Source organism: Thermobia domestica, chromosome 7 (assembly GCF_964235325.1).
Source record: "Thermobia domestica chromosome 7, izTheDome1.hap1.1, whole genome shotgun sequence".
NCBI lineage: Eukaryota > Metazoa > Arthropoda > Insecta > Zygentoma > Lepismatidae > Thermobia > Thermobia domestica.
This window is the reverse complement of record NC_137460.1, coordinates 88,369,442-88,384,173: the sequence shown is the minus strand read 5'-3', so window position 1 is coordinate 88,384,173 and position 14,732 is coordinate 88,369,442. Positions and strand designations below refer to the sequence as shown.

At 30.9% G+C, this 14,732-nt stretch overlaps 1 long non-coding RNA gene across 2 annotated transcripts in view; it reads right to left on the bottom strand.

Moving 5' to 3' along the window:
* LOC145690277 (uncharacterized) overlaps positions 1-14,732 on the bottom strand; it is a 390,913-nt gene that overhangs the window by 302,849 nt on the left and 73,332 nt on the right. For both annotated transcript variants that reach the window (XR_014132186.1, XR_014132185.1), the window contains exon 3: positions 10,810-10,963. This is a non-coding gene — a long non-coding RNA (uncharacterized LOC145690277). The remainder of the gene's footprint in view (positions 1-10,809; positions 10,964-14,732) is intronic.

Here is a 14,732-nt window from a genome sequence, read left to right as displayed (position 1 = left end):
TGCTAAATTTTAATGCAACAAACCATAGAATATACAGTATCTTCTCCTGAACCCTTCTCATCTTGTAATCAACTGACTTGTTGCTCATGAGGTGCTGACGTCACAATGTTGACAATTCAAATATTTTAAAATTATTAATATACTTCGGAACATATTTGATGTTGACGTGACTCTCGGCCTGTAATCTACAGCACTCTCAAGTCCAAAACCTTTCCATGAAATTCATAAAAGAGTACTAGTTCACAAAATAGCTCTAAATTCGTTGTGGAAAAAAATACAAAATTTTTGTAAAACTTTAAATATTGTGTTTTTTAAGTAATTTTCTTAACAAACTAAGTATAACTTTCAAGTATTTTTACACAATTTTGAATTATTCGTATTCAGGATTTCTTATTAAATCACCGACATATTCTGTTATCTTTCTTTGTAATCTTGAGTCCAATATAGTGGTCAAATAGTTACGTTATATGCATTATAAGGATTCAAATTATATTCTCTAACTAAATTTGAGAAGTATTTATTTCTTACATAATAATTGAATGTGCCAATAAATAAAAATATGATTTAATTCTCTTAGCCCAAAGTCTATAAACAAAATGGATGACAAGTCCACTCAAATTTATTTGCAACAGTTATTTCCGTGATAAACTACATTTATCTTGATTATTAACTAATTTTATACCGAAAAACATATTACACTTCTCTTATCCAGGATGTTTTGTCGAAATTATTATTATTGTTTTATTTATTTATTCTTGCTTTATATAAGCTATTTAGTATATTACATACATTATAATTTATCTACATATTTGAATAAGTTTATATTTTAGCAATTGAATTTAATTAAAGCTTAGAATAAAAAATACTAGATAAGATTACATATGTCATGAAATTACTTATTAATCAACTAATTTATTGAATGATTAATCAAAGAACGGTAAATTATATTAAATATTTTGTTATTCTTCATATTATAACTAGCAATATATGAAATAAAGGAGGCCAAATGCACGATCTTGAGACCCCTGAAATTTTATTTCAGGAAAATGTTTGGGGATCGTACAAAATAAAATGCATTTCATATAAGGGTAAAAATCGCGTTTTCTCTAATTATAAAATCAAGATTAAGTATTTATTATATCTATTGCAAGAATTCATTACTTCAAAGAAGGGATTATCGAAAACTTATTTGATCACTTTCGAATTCCAAATTGTGTGATTTACAAAAACATACCCAAAGAGTTCTGGAATTCAATGCAGTGTAATATTCTCATATACTTATATATGAAAAATAAATAAATAAATAAATAAATAAAACATATTCCACTTGATATGATATTACATTTTATAATGTAATTTGATGTTTGAGTAGCTTATCATAGGTAAATTTAGGAAAAAAATATTTTTAAGTAATCTGTCCTCAGATATTGGATAAAATATCCACAACAAATAGTTTTATTTAAAATGATAGTTTAAAGCTTTCGTAAGACCGATAGAAATCAGAAGTCCCATCTGTCCATATCAGTCTAGTTACTACACTGATAGATAAATTAAGTTGTGAAGATAAGATGGGTCTACAAAGCTAAAAACTTCAATTAAATAAAGAAAATAGTGAAAATGATTGAGAAGTATCAAAGTTCTACTTTATGCTTATAGACAGAATTAAAATTCAGTGAAATGATACAATATTGTGTTGTTTGCTTTTTGATTTTTAAAAGTATATTTAATTAGCAACGAGTATAAGTTGTATTAATCCAGAGATGAGAGCCTATCAAAACTGGATTGAAGTATACTTAAGTTTATCTGAGCTACCATATCAAACAATTTCTGAATCGGCACTAGAATCGTAGGTCAATTTTTACTTCTGTTTAGGTAAGTTAGTCTGAACTCAATTCCACCATAAACATTAGTACGATACATTATAGTGAAAAATAGAGACCAATATATATATATTACATATATGACTCATCGACTAGATTTTGATTACATCATCAATGAAGACTACCTAATAATTTCGAGAATATGCTTACTACAGAGAATGAGCAAAGCTGAAATTTCGGTATTAAATGGATAGATAAAAATTAGATCATTGCTTTACTTGTTTTTATTCCGGGTGTATCATCATAAAGTTTATAAATATGTATCTTAAAAGTAAATTCTCCCGCAAAAATTTCTAAATCTTGACTGCAAAAGAGTTAATGTTACATCTTAACGAAATTTTACTACATTAACAACAGTAAGTAATATTTTCTAATGCAAGAAGTCCGAACTTGAACTAATAAAGAATACTTCAGAGATAGTGTTCGTATCAAGGTGTTGTGTATAGTGTTCGTTCGCTCTTAGATATGTTGAAATTCTTGGTGAGAAATATTTTTACGCCCCTTGGTTTAGTTATATTAGCTTTTTTTATTTATTTATTTTATTTTCTTGTTTAGGTAGAGGGCCTTTACCGAAATGAAAATATCTTTCTAACCTGAAAATAAGTAAAAAACAATTCAATTTCGACCAAGTACATGATAACATTTGGTATTACATATGCTCTTATATAGTTTGTGGTAATAATTGTTCGCCCTAATAACGAAAAACTCATGGGGCCGCTCAATGGTAAAGCGTTCACCTCTGGTGCTTGGGGTCCCGGGTTCGATCCCAGCCCCCGCCAAGTGAACTTTGTGGTGGACAAACACCGTGTGCGTGGGTTTTCTCGGGTTCTCCCGTTTCCTCCCACTTCCTTCATTCCACCATTTCACTCATTACTCATCATCACAGTCTCCTTTAGCCTAACCGGCATAACCGTGGGACATAAAACTCAAAGATTTCATTTCATTTCATTTTTAACGAAAAACTCCGCAAAGCAAGAAGGAAATCAGCCGCCACGTCGCCCTAAAATTCGCCGTTCTAGGTGGCTGCCTAGTTTGGCTATAAGGACGAGACGGTCTTGTCATCAAGGCCAAGGTCCGTGCATTCTAGAATTGAACTCAAGGTGAAAAAGAGGCAAAGTCTATGGCAGTCCTTTAAAAATAATCTTCAATTTAACATCCCATGGTTAATCACTAAGAGTTAAAGGAGACAAATAATTAATGATTAATAAACAATTGGTGGAATGATAATATGAGAGGAAATGAAAAACTAAGAAAATCTACGGATACAAAGTCTTATACCACAAATTCGCATGGCCTGAGATCATACCAGGAAACCCTCGAACCAGAAGCGAGTGTTCTATTACTGAGTCCCTCCCCCGCCGGTCCTTCAAATCGCAACTTTTGACATTGGCCTTTCGAGATCTAAACTAGAGAATCGTACAAGTGTTTCAGAATTTCCGTTTCAGCATTTGAACAGTGATTTTACTTATGAAAACAAAACAGAACAAACAAAATTTATACCGAAAAAAAGTGAAAGTCACCTTCGCTTTTGAGTTGTAAGTCTCGCAAAATATTTACAGAGAAACGAATGTACATATTTGGTTACATGTACACTAGTAACTCAACAAGAGAGAGAAAGATGTACAAAGTTTAGTGAAAATCGTTTGATTCAGAACTTTAAAGATCCTACAAACCAAGTGTTTCACACTGCTATATTTTAATGGGCAAGATTTCCTGTTTTCTTAGGACAGCTCTTCCTATCACATTCTCAACATTTTTAATTGGATTATTTGCAAAGTTGAAATATGCCTCCTCCTTCAGCAGTTTGTCCAGTCATTAATGTTTGTGTAATATAGCTTGAAACTTAATTTTCCATCAATTTGTGTGACTTTGATTTCAGAAACAACAGCAATTGAATTTTCTTCACATTATTTTCTTTTATTTGATTTCGTAACTAGAATAATATCTCAAGTATAAAAGACAACAATTCAAAAGAAACAATAACACTGATTCAAAAAAACACGGAAGATCTTTTAAACAAATATTCCTGACGCTTTTATCCTCGAATTTCCGTATCTATTATAATTTTCAGAAGAATCGTCATCGAATTTTTTTTTTTTTTTCGTACTTACTTCTTAAAAGCACAATAGTTATTTCACAGTAATCAATATCCTCACTATATTTCAGGATGAAAGTATTTAAGGTGAGGACTAAACAAATTCTTCCAAAACTCGAAATTTAATTAGTTTATCAAAAATTACTATGACTTTTTTCATTCTTTATTGACTTATTTTTACTACACAAAATTTTGAACAACTCTATGTTCCATTGATTTCATGAGCTTATTTTCGCACCTTATAAAACCTATTTGCGGAATAAATCCTCAGTTTCTACCATCTAAGTGCTACTGGAAAATGGAACATTTTTTTTAGCAACATATATTTGTATTCTTTCAAGTATGTGCCAAGGAATTTTTACAAAACCATAAGCGTACATGGAAGCGTAGTCGGGAACTAGCCAAAATATCATATTTGAAGTGTAGACTTAGTGGAGCTTCACTGTAAAGCGTTAGGGAGATGAGGAGAACGGATGAAACAATGATATTGTGCGCACAAGAAGAAAGTGTGTTTTATATTTCAAGGAAAAATTTTAATACTTTATTTTAACTGTACTTCGGATCTGGGGCATAACTACGAGGTGGCTGGACTATAAATGTCTAGGGTCCCATAAAATAAAAGAGCCCATCCGTGAGGAGGCACAATTTTTATTTATTTATTTTTTATTTTATTTTTTTAACAAGTCGTTCTTAACTTTAAAAAAAAATTAAATATATTGTATTTATTTCTATAATTATTTAGCAATGAGATCTCTAAAGTGGCGATAATCAATGACTTAGCTTCCTTTCTCTTTATGCAGTTTACCGGAAGGGTGTACAACTTCGATGTTGTTTATTACCATTCTTGTCACAACTGCCAATGTCAAGTGTTCATTTTTCAATATTTAAATAATAAAGAACTAACTGAGAAGCAACATAGATTAATAACGATTGAAAGAAATTAGTATTTCCTTCGATTGAAGTCTTTGGCTAGGAAACTGGACTTAGAACAAGTCAACTTTTATTTATTTATTTTTACTACACAAAACTTTGAACAAAGCAAGAAAAAAATAATTTTAAGATATGAAAAATTGTACAGAATACTGCAATTCATTTATAAAAACATTATCCTACAAATACATTCTATATATTATGCATATAAATTATATTTAGAGTTGCATATTTCTAACATGCGGGGTATAAAAATAGTTAAGTTGTTATAAAATTTGTAAGAATGTCAATAGCCAGTTATAAAAAGTAGACCGTAATTTTTTTTCCAAGTGACTGAACACCTCTAGTTATACCCCTGGTTTGGATCCAGTTTTAAAAAGTAGATTCTATCTCATAGTTATATACTGAAAACGAGTGTTAAACTAAAATCAATCCAAATCTAATATTAATATATTAGATTAGATTAATATATTAGATTAATATAGGATGTTGCGTTACAAAAACACAGCAGGATATGTTTATGTTCGAAACTGTTATTTTACAGTGCCCTTGTACCTATTATTCAGCCAAGATACTGAACTAGTTAAGTTATTGCAGAAGTGAACGAGTACATATCTAATCTATTGCAGCATGAAATAAGTTGGCAATATATTTAGGAAGTATATACTTCTTTTTTCACTTGAAAATGTATTAATACGGTCCAAATTAAGGACTCCACACGTTCTCGTGAAATGTAATATTGTGTTTGTGACACCTCCCTATGTCTTCCCTTCGGAATCAAGTACTATGCCTATATCTGTACTATTTACAAAAGATATGTTGTAGTTCAGTATATATCAAATAATCTCTATCCAAATTTTCACGAACATCTCTTGAAATAGCACAGAAATATAAAAGCTAAAATTGCTCCCTCACCCAACCCTTATAACTACGAAATAGTAGATGTGTCTCTTCGTGCCTAAATGACAACCCATGCTTTCTGTATTTGTTTTTTCACAGTTCGATCCCCAATGGGTACTTTAATCCTGCTACACTATAAATAAATAGTCCTATAAAAAAAATTCGCGCTGAAACTTTTTAGATTGTATTTCAGAAAATTTTTGTTAGTTGCAGACTGAAGAGAAAAAATGTTCGTTTAAGAATATTTAGAATTAAGTTTGTGATCTTGTACCTTGTAAGACTATTGGAAGGAACTGCTGATGCTTTAATTCTGCTATAATATAAATAAGTCCTATAAATAGTTGGCACTGAAACTTCTTAAATTGTATTTCAGAAAATTTTTCTTAGTTGCAAACTGAAGAAAAAGTGTTCATTTAAGGTATAGAAAATATTGCAAAGGTTGCGGATTTAAAGAAGACTTTTTGTTAACTTTCGATTACTCTCAATTCTATCTATTCAGTTAATAACATAAACTAGTAATCATTTATTCTATTTTTTGAATCTAGTAAATTCTCAGTGCCAGCAATTCTAGTCGGATTTTAACTTTTGACTTCTATCACTATCAGTTAAATGTTGGGAATACACATTGTATTGAACAAAGGATGTTATTGTTTATCTCTGGACAAAGTATATTGTAAATAAGAAGAGGTGAACTTAGATTAAAGATAAAAATCTAATTGAAACTTCAATACACTCTACATAATCTTGTGAAACTTCTTACATATTAAACTTTTAAAAGTATTTTTCGTGTGGAAAATATTTTGAAAAATACTGGATGATTAAGTCGTTTGTACTATAAAAGTATTAGGATAATTCCTTTTTTTCTAAACTGAGACAACTTTGAGATCTCATAATTTATAAGTAATTATACGAAAGTTTGAATTAACTATAAATATCTCGAATTAGTAGACCAACCCATCAGTTACGTTTCATTGTTTTCTAGTCACACAAAGAAATATTTGCTATTTTTTTATATATAACAACAGATACATAATTGCAAGTATATAGACATTTAAGACAACAAACATGCAACACAATTGAACAACAATGACAAAGAAATCCGAACTCTAACCACCAAAAAAGAGAAAGAAAAAATAATAATCACAACAGACAAACAGAGAAACAACTATTAAAACCAAAGTACAACACTATACAAAGGTACTAAACTTAAGACCATAGAATTAGGCTAAAAACTTTTCCTTTTACCTGAAAGCAGGATTCAAACTGGAACATCTATGGCAGTGATAACGAAGGCAGAAGGAAATAAGAGAATATAAGTTGTAGTAAGGTATAAAAGGATAAATTATTATGTTTCGGACTTGGTAAGAAAAAGATTTTCCAATATGAGAATTGTATTAGTATCTTTTAAAATAATGCTACATTCAAGAAACGTAGATTGCCATATTTATGCAGAGGTCTATTTTATCCTTTACGAGTAACGAAAGTAGATCGAGGAGTTCTAAATAACAGCAAAGAACATGACTGAAGAAGTTAAATAACCGTAACAATTTTTGATAGTGGATTAATCCATTTTAGTTTTAATTCTTATTTAAAGAGCAATCCATTAGTGGACTCAAAGACAATTCATTTTTTGAACACACATGAAAACTTCTGAGAAAAATTAAATTATTTCTTGCTATTTTGAAACAGCAATAATCATTGCACATACAATATGTAACAAACGAAAGAAATTTTACCAGCCAAGAGCTTATTTAAAGTAGATATCATATACATAACAAAGCTAATATATGCTTTTTAGTCAACATTAATAGCTGTTTTCTCAAAGAAAGAAGTTTTCACAAAAATTGTCCAACTAATATCTTCTAAAACAAACGGTACGTTTGATATAATCATTGTTAAGTACATGATAACACTAGAGCATTTTGTAACGGAAGTTTCTTAATTTTGGAGGTAAAAGGATGTATTTCTTCAAATTCATAACGTGAAATCAGAACTATTCGTTTTTTATTTTTATTTTTATTCAGAAATTCCTCTAGAAGCAAAATAGTTGAAATAAAATAGAATTTTCTCTAATGTTGAATGTATTTTCAATACAAAAGATAATTTTTAAGTTTACGAACTCTTTAAGTAAAAGTTGTTTATTTCTTGAAATTAATAAAATTCTTAAAGTAACATGTATACTTTCCTTTCAAGTATTTAACTATTATATATGATGATAGTATGAGTGATGCTTGAAATAAAGTAAAATCGAATTCTTCTTACAGTTTACTTATGTAAATGTCTTTACTAAGGAAATAAGAAAAATAGCTTAACATCGGAGAAATTATCAGTTTACTTTCTTTAATATATTTTTTTAAAAACTTCATAAATCTTAAAATCAACAACGATAAAATAAAACCACTGAGAAATGTTTATTTTCTCTTTTAATGGTTTTCGAATTTTAAGAGAATTCTCTTTCTGAAACGTTTCATATAGAAAATGCTTACAAAAAACCTTACAAAATTAAATGTTCTTTTTCTCTCTGTTGTTATCTTAAGGGATAATTTAAGATGTTGAGTGTGTGTGTGTGTGTGTGTATGTTTGAAAGTGAATACTGAAGAGTCGAGAAAATATGCTCCTTAGTTGCCATCCACTTTTATACACAAAACTTCACTATTTTTACACTCAAACACACATTTTCTGGCTCATTTATAAATGATAAACTTTATCATAAGAACTTTTTATAGCAATTTCTTGGTTTTTCTTAAGAATATTTTGATTCACACACTTTTCAACACTATTACACACTTAACTTTTGCACTAGTAACACTTCACTCATATTTTCCAGCTTACTTTTCTTTATTTTTCACTATTTATTTTTAAAAATAAGGAAATTTCACCGTTTACTATTTCATTTGACACATATACTTTTGTTGTTAAGATTGGCTGAAGCACTAAAAACTAGAAGAAACGAACATATGCAATGCACATAAAATCACAGACTGAAAGAGGCTCGGCTTAGCTAGTACTCTGCTACCTCTGTACTAAAACCTCACTGCGCATGGTTTGAAAGTAAACTCCACTAAAAGATAACTTTAGAGTCTGCGCAAAACCTTTTGCCAGGGTTCCCATAACATTTCTTCGAAGAATGGGGTTTTCTTTCTTTTTTTAATTCCTTGCCTTTATTTTTTTTATTCAATATATCCACGTGGTGGATTGTCGTACACCATTTACGATACTGAATGTCTTTAAATAAACCCTTTGATGTATATATAAAAAAAATAACACAAAGGAACCATCTTTAATCTCTTGTCCTTTATATTAAATAAAAAACGCCAGTTTTCCCTGTCCTTTTTACCCCTTTTATAACCCTTCTATTCAAACCCTTTTTTTATTTAACAATGAAAGGGTTCAGTGTTTGCAAGATTGAATGTAGGAAACCTTCAACTTTTGATCCCTATATGGTGGCACATGTGTGAATCTCTCTCTCTCACACACACACACTCACACACACACAACCATACAGTTGTTAAGATCCCACCGTAACTTTTTTAAATAAGCGCCACACTCCGAAGTGTTTACAATGGCCACCAGATTTATCTACCCATTAAATAAAAAGCAGCTAGAAAATGATTCACGGTAAGAAGTTGATTAAATACAAGCTATGTATTTTATTTAGAAGAAAAAGGCTGTCATGTACTTTCGAGTGACTGCTTATAAAACGATCTTAAATTCAATTTGTTGTCTCATTGTAAATTTTATTCGTAATTATTGCACCGAAAATGGAGGCTTTTGTCTCTCTGTGTGTGTACTTTTAATTTCTGAAAAATAGTATTTTATTCTTATCTGTATTTTATTAGTGTAAAAATTAATAAAGTTTTCTGCACATTCCTCGTTAATTGTTTTAAGCACGTCGTAGCTATTAATAAACTGTGCATATTTTCGTTTTTATCATTACATACGTTAAATGTGAAAGCTTGAAAATTGTTTTACCATAAATCAATGTGATTTATAAACAACAAATACTTTAGCATAATTCTCGTGCACAACTGAAATAAGGAATGCCATACATACCAAATTTGTACTAATTTCCTTGTATAAACTAAACTTCTGAGTACAATAAGAAGATAAACATATCATCTTTTAAACGAGTAGCATTTCTTCCAACTTTTAAAACAAAAGTAAGGTATGAATTTGAAAAGGAAGTCCATAGTAGTTGTAAGTGATAATCTTACAACTACTATGGACTAATAAACGATACGTTACGATACACTAATAAATAAAACGTTACGAAACATTTCCAATAAGAAAAGTATATGATTAAACCAATATTTTTCTACTTGTATGTGAAACTGAAGTAGTTGTACATACTCTTAGAATTAGATACAATAATTCAAAGAATGAGCTGTCCTACATGGATCGATCCCTTTAAAAAAGTAACAAATTAAAATAACGTCACAGTAAACAATTAAAATAAAACGTTATTAGTGATAACATAAATAGTATTAGAATGCTAAATAACACAATAAGACTTTCGTATCTGTATAGTATTTACCATTCACTTTATTTAGAAGGTTATATTAAAAGTATAAATGACCAATGTGCATTGTCCACTAGTATTATTTACATAGCTGAAACCGAGTAAATACAGCAGATATTTGTGTACCCTAGATGAAAATACACCAAAGGTAACTATATTTGATTGACAAAAGGAATAGGAAGCTAATTTACAATGACACAAAAGATAATACGCTGAGATGTCTCTAAATAAATTGATAAGATAGCTTTGTAATATCTTATGGAGAATAATGCAAATAGTATAAATTGAAACTTACAAAAATGTGTATTAGCGTTAAACTAGATTGTGATAATTTGCAATAGCTTCAAGGGACTAGAAGAATGAAAATCGAGAAAAACCAGCTTACAGCATTTTATTGAAATCAGTTGAACTGTAGCTAGAAGATCAAACGCAACGTAATATAAAGTAATTTGTGTAGTCAATATAATAGAAAATAAAATTCTTACCGTTTCTCTGTATGCTGTTTAACTAAGGACAGCTACTCAACATTTCGTCCTTATTTGCCAACTAACTCCAGCTTCTAGTACAGTCAGCTTCTTATCCGTGATAAGTTGAAATACACTTCTTTCCTCAATTGTTGTTGTTATTATTATTAGGGATCTGAAAAATTGCACACAAGTCTCTCAGACAATATAGCCATTTTGATATTTTGTGTAATACAAATATACATTGTTATTTCCTAAGTTCCCTTTACGCTACTTTAAAACATAATGGTTATTCAGGACAACATACGTTTTTTTTTTTTTTTTTCAGTTGCACACAATTTACTTATATTGTCGTTCAGATCCTGTGCTATAAATTATCTTCTATAATATAAAATTCTGATTGCCTGACTGAATCCTTATACACACAAAGAAGAAAGAAAGGAAAAAAAAAAAGGAGTCTTACACAATCACCCCTTCCAGAACCCTTTTCTGTTGATAATGTTCTTCATTGAAAGGGTTTTAATACATTGAATGTTAAAAAAAAAAAAAAAAAAATCTATACAGCTTTTGGTTGAAGATATAGGCACCATGTGTTTGTAAAAGAAAGCATGAAATATATTTTTTAAAAAAGAAAGATCTATGTAACTTTGCAAAGATATGGTAAAGGCTTTAATCTTTTGTACGGTTGGCACACTTCCTTATAATCCCTCCACTCGCAACACATACCCCTATCGGTCTTTCTCAAACAAGCAAACAAACCAGTCAGTACATTTTTTTTTTAGCCCAACCCTTACGTTAAAAAAAAAAAAAAAGATATGTCTGCCTGTATTTTAACCCTTCTTTCCAAAGCAAGGCATCGGTAGTACACAGACAGATAGTTTTTTTTAAGTATACTTTTCTGAAAAACAGGATTGCCAGTGATCTCGATTTTTTTGGGAAACTCTACCCTTTGGTTGCTTTCTAAAAGCATATTTTCTTTAACATACCTACAGTGATATAACGTAAAACGTCCAAAGTGAGGTAAAATGGAGGCATATCGTTCCCCTACAATTTAAAGATTTGCAGCAACTTTTGAAGTTGTTACACAAAGATTGGCTATTTGGTTGGATGGAGTTTAGTGTTATTTTTAGCACCGTGGTTATATGAGAAGTGGACCTACAGCTTAACGTGTTATCCGAACCACATGATCCTCCACTGGGAATCGAACCCGGATCTGCCACACCAAAGGCGCGTGCGCCAACTATGTACCTACGAGAAAGTTTGTAGTTACACAAACGAAAAATTAACCGCTATCCTTACTTTCCCGTACTTAACTTTGTTCTACTTCACACACCGATGTAGAACCATAGATAGTCTCCGAGTAAATAAGAGGCAGCGTCCCATTTTATATTCCAGAGTTCGACTACGGCAGCAGGGCTTGTTAGATTTGGTTGATTTCGGGTAGCACCGAGGCTAAGTGAGTCGTAGTCCTACAGCTTAAAGTTGTATCCGAAACCACAATAACTTCCATAGGGAATCGAACCGGTGTCTCTTGCATCGAAGATATGTATGCTAACCATAGCTATACTGGTTTCGTTTAAAAAAATGACCCCATTTCAGTATGGAGACTGTGTAAGGCATTAACTTACAGCTACATTGTGGATACGGACTTTATGTACTCTCACAAGGAATCGAACCTAGCCCTCCCGCGCTAAAGACGATAACTCTAACCACCTAGCCATGAATGAGTTCAATTAACGGTCTGATAAGGTTCAAACTCAGTGATGATTAAAGATAGAGAGATGTGCTAAACCTTACCTATTGCGCTTTCCTAATAGAACAGATATTATTATTATTATTATTATTATTATTATTATTATTATTATTATTATTATTATTATTATTATTATTATTATTATTATTATTATTATTATTATTATTATTATTGAGGCACGGTAGCATAGTCTGTAAGGCATCTAACTAGCAACTAAGTGGCCCGGGTTCTGTTTCCGGTGGGGGCAGGAAATTTTTCTTCTTCTATCCTCTTTACAATGCTGTTCTGAGGTTCACCCAGACTCTTAAACGAGTACGTGGAGTCACTTGGGGAAGTAAAGGTGACCAAAGTGTGATGTTAATTACAACACCTCTGTAAGTGCCGAAGTCAAGAAAGCGTCCTACGCTTGCACATTCACAATCTCTCCTGAAAGGAGTGCGAGCCTTACTTCTTTTTAAGGAGTTTGATTTACCAAAAGTCCTTCATATATTTACCCTGTTCATACGTCTGTCCGGGGGACCAAAAAAATCGGGAACTACCAAATGGATCACCATCGAATTTGATCAAAATGTAGAGAGGTCAAAAGTTAGAAATTGGTTCGTTTTTGGACAAGATATTCACACTGGGAGTGATAGAAATCAACTCCTCCCCCCCCATTTTTATCTTTAACACTATAGAGCAAAAGCGGTAATAAATAGAGAGAATCAGTTTTCTGCAATCGATCTAGTGTGTCCCCAAAATATATTTCTTATCTATCCTTAACTCTCTACTAAAATCGGAAGTGATAGAAATTCACTACTCCTTCTGGTTTCAATATTCATTTGCATAAAGCGAAAACAATAAAAGATAGCAAAAATCAGTTTCTTTTTTTGGGATTTATTCAGCGTTCTAAGAATAAGTATAATCTTTTCTCTTAACCCTATATTCAAGCCGGAAGTGACAGAAATCAAGCACTTCCGGTTCTAACGTTGATCACCATAAAATAAAAATTGTAATAGATAGCAAAAAGTGGTTTTCTGTAATCAATTAAGCGTTCCAAGAATATACTCTAATCTAATCTCTATACTAAAACCGGAAGTGGTATAAATCAACCACTTCCTGTTTTAACGCTGATCGTTATAGAATAAAAACGATAAAGATGGCGAGAAGCGGTTTTCTAGAATCAATTAAGCGTCTCAAGAATATGTATTTTCGTTTTACTCTAATTTCTTTGTTAAAACCGGGAGAGGCAGAAAATCAACCACTTTTTTTTTTTTTTTTTTGTTTCTAAGGTGATCACTATAGAATAAAAGCAGTTATACATAAAAGAAAGTGGTTCTCTGCAATAAGTTAAAATGTGTCAAGATTCTCTACTCCAATCTCTCTAATAAAACTGGAATTGATTTTAATATACTACCACTTCCGATTTCAATATTAATTGAAAAAATATCACGTCACACAAATCAAACTCTTTCACGTGGTGTACATGTAACACTGTTACTTGTTTTGCTTACCATCATTATTTAGTTTTAAGGTGTTTGGTTTACCACTCTGTCTGGCCATGTATCCGTCCAGGAGAAGCAATATTCTCAAGAAGTACTCCATTGATCACTTTCAATTTCAGGCAGGAGGATGTAAATGGATTCAAATGTTAGGAATCCAGTTTGTTGATAGAAGTGGCCCATCCAGTTGATCCAAAGACATGAACAATCAGAAATCGGTTCCTCATGTATTTCCATGGGAGTATTTATGGAAATTACCCTTGCTTCATAGACTACCCGCAATGTTGTTGAGAGTAGCAGGTTAGTATAATGCTCAGATTGCCAAATACTAATATGTACGTGGGATAAAACGAAAAAGAAAAAAAGACTTTCTACTCACTAAATCTAAAGACTTAAATATTTTTCTATTTTCAAATATAAATTCATCTTAAATATAATTTGTTTAATTTGAGGTAAAATGCTATATTTAAAGCTAGGCTTGGTAAAATTTGGTTTGTTAAGGAATTTGGTTTACCAAAAACCAATCCAAACTCCTTCTTATGGTGTACACACTACACAGTGACACTACTACAGTTATTTAGTAAAACTAGAGAACCGTCGTGATAATGACTTAAATAGTTTTTTTTTTTAATCCGAACTGTTAGGATATAATGTATTTCATGAAGAAAAAGCTGAATCTAGTACAAAAAATGCCAAAAGACTTGGATTGT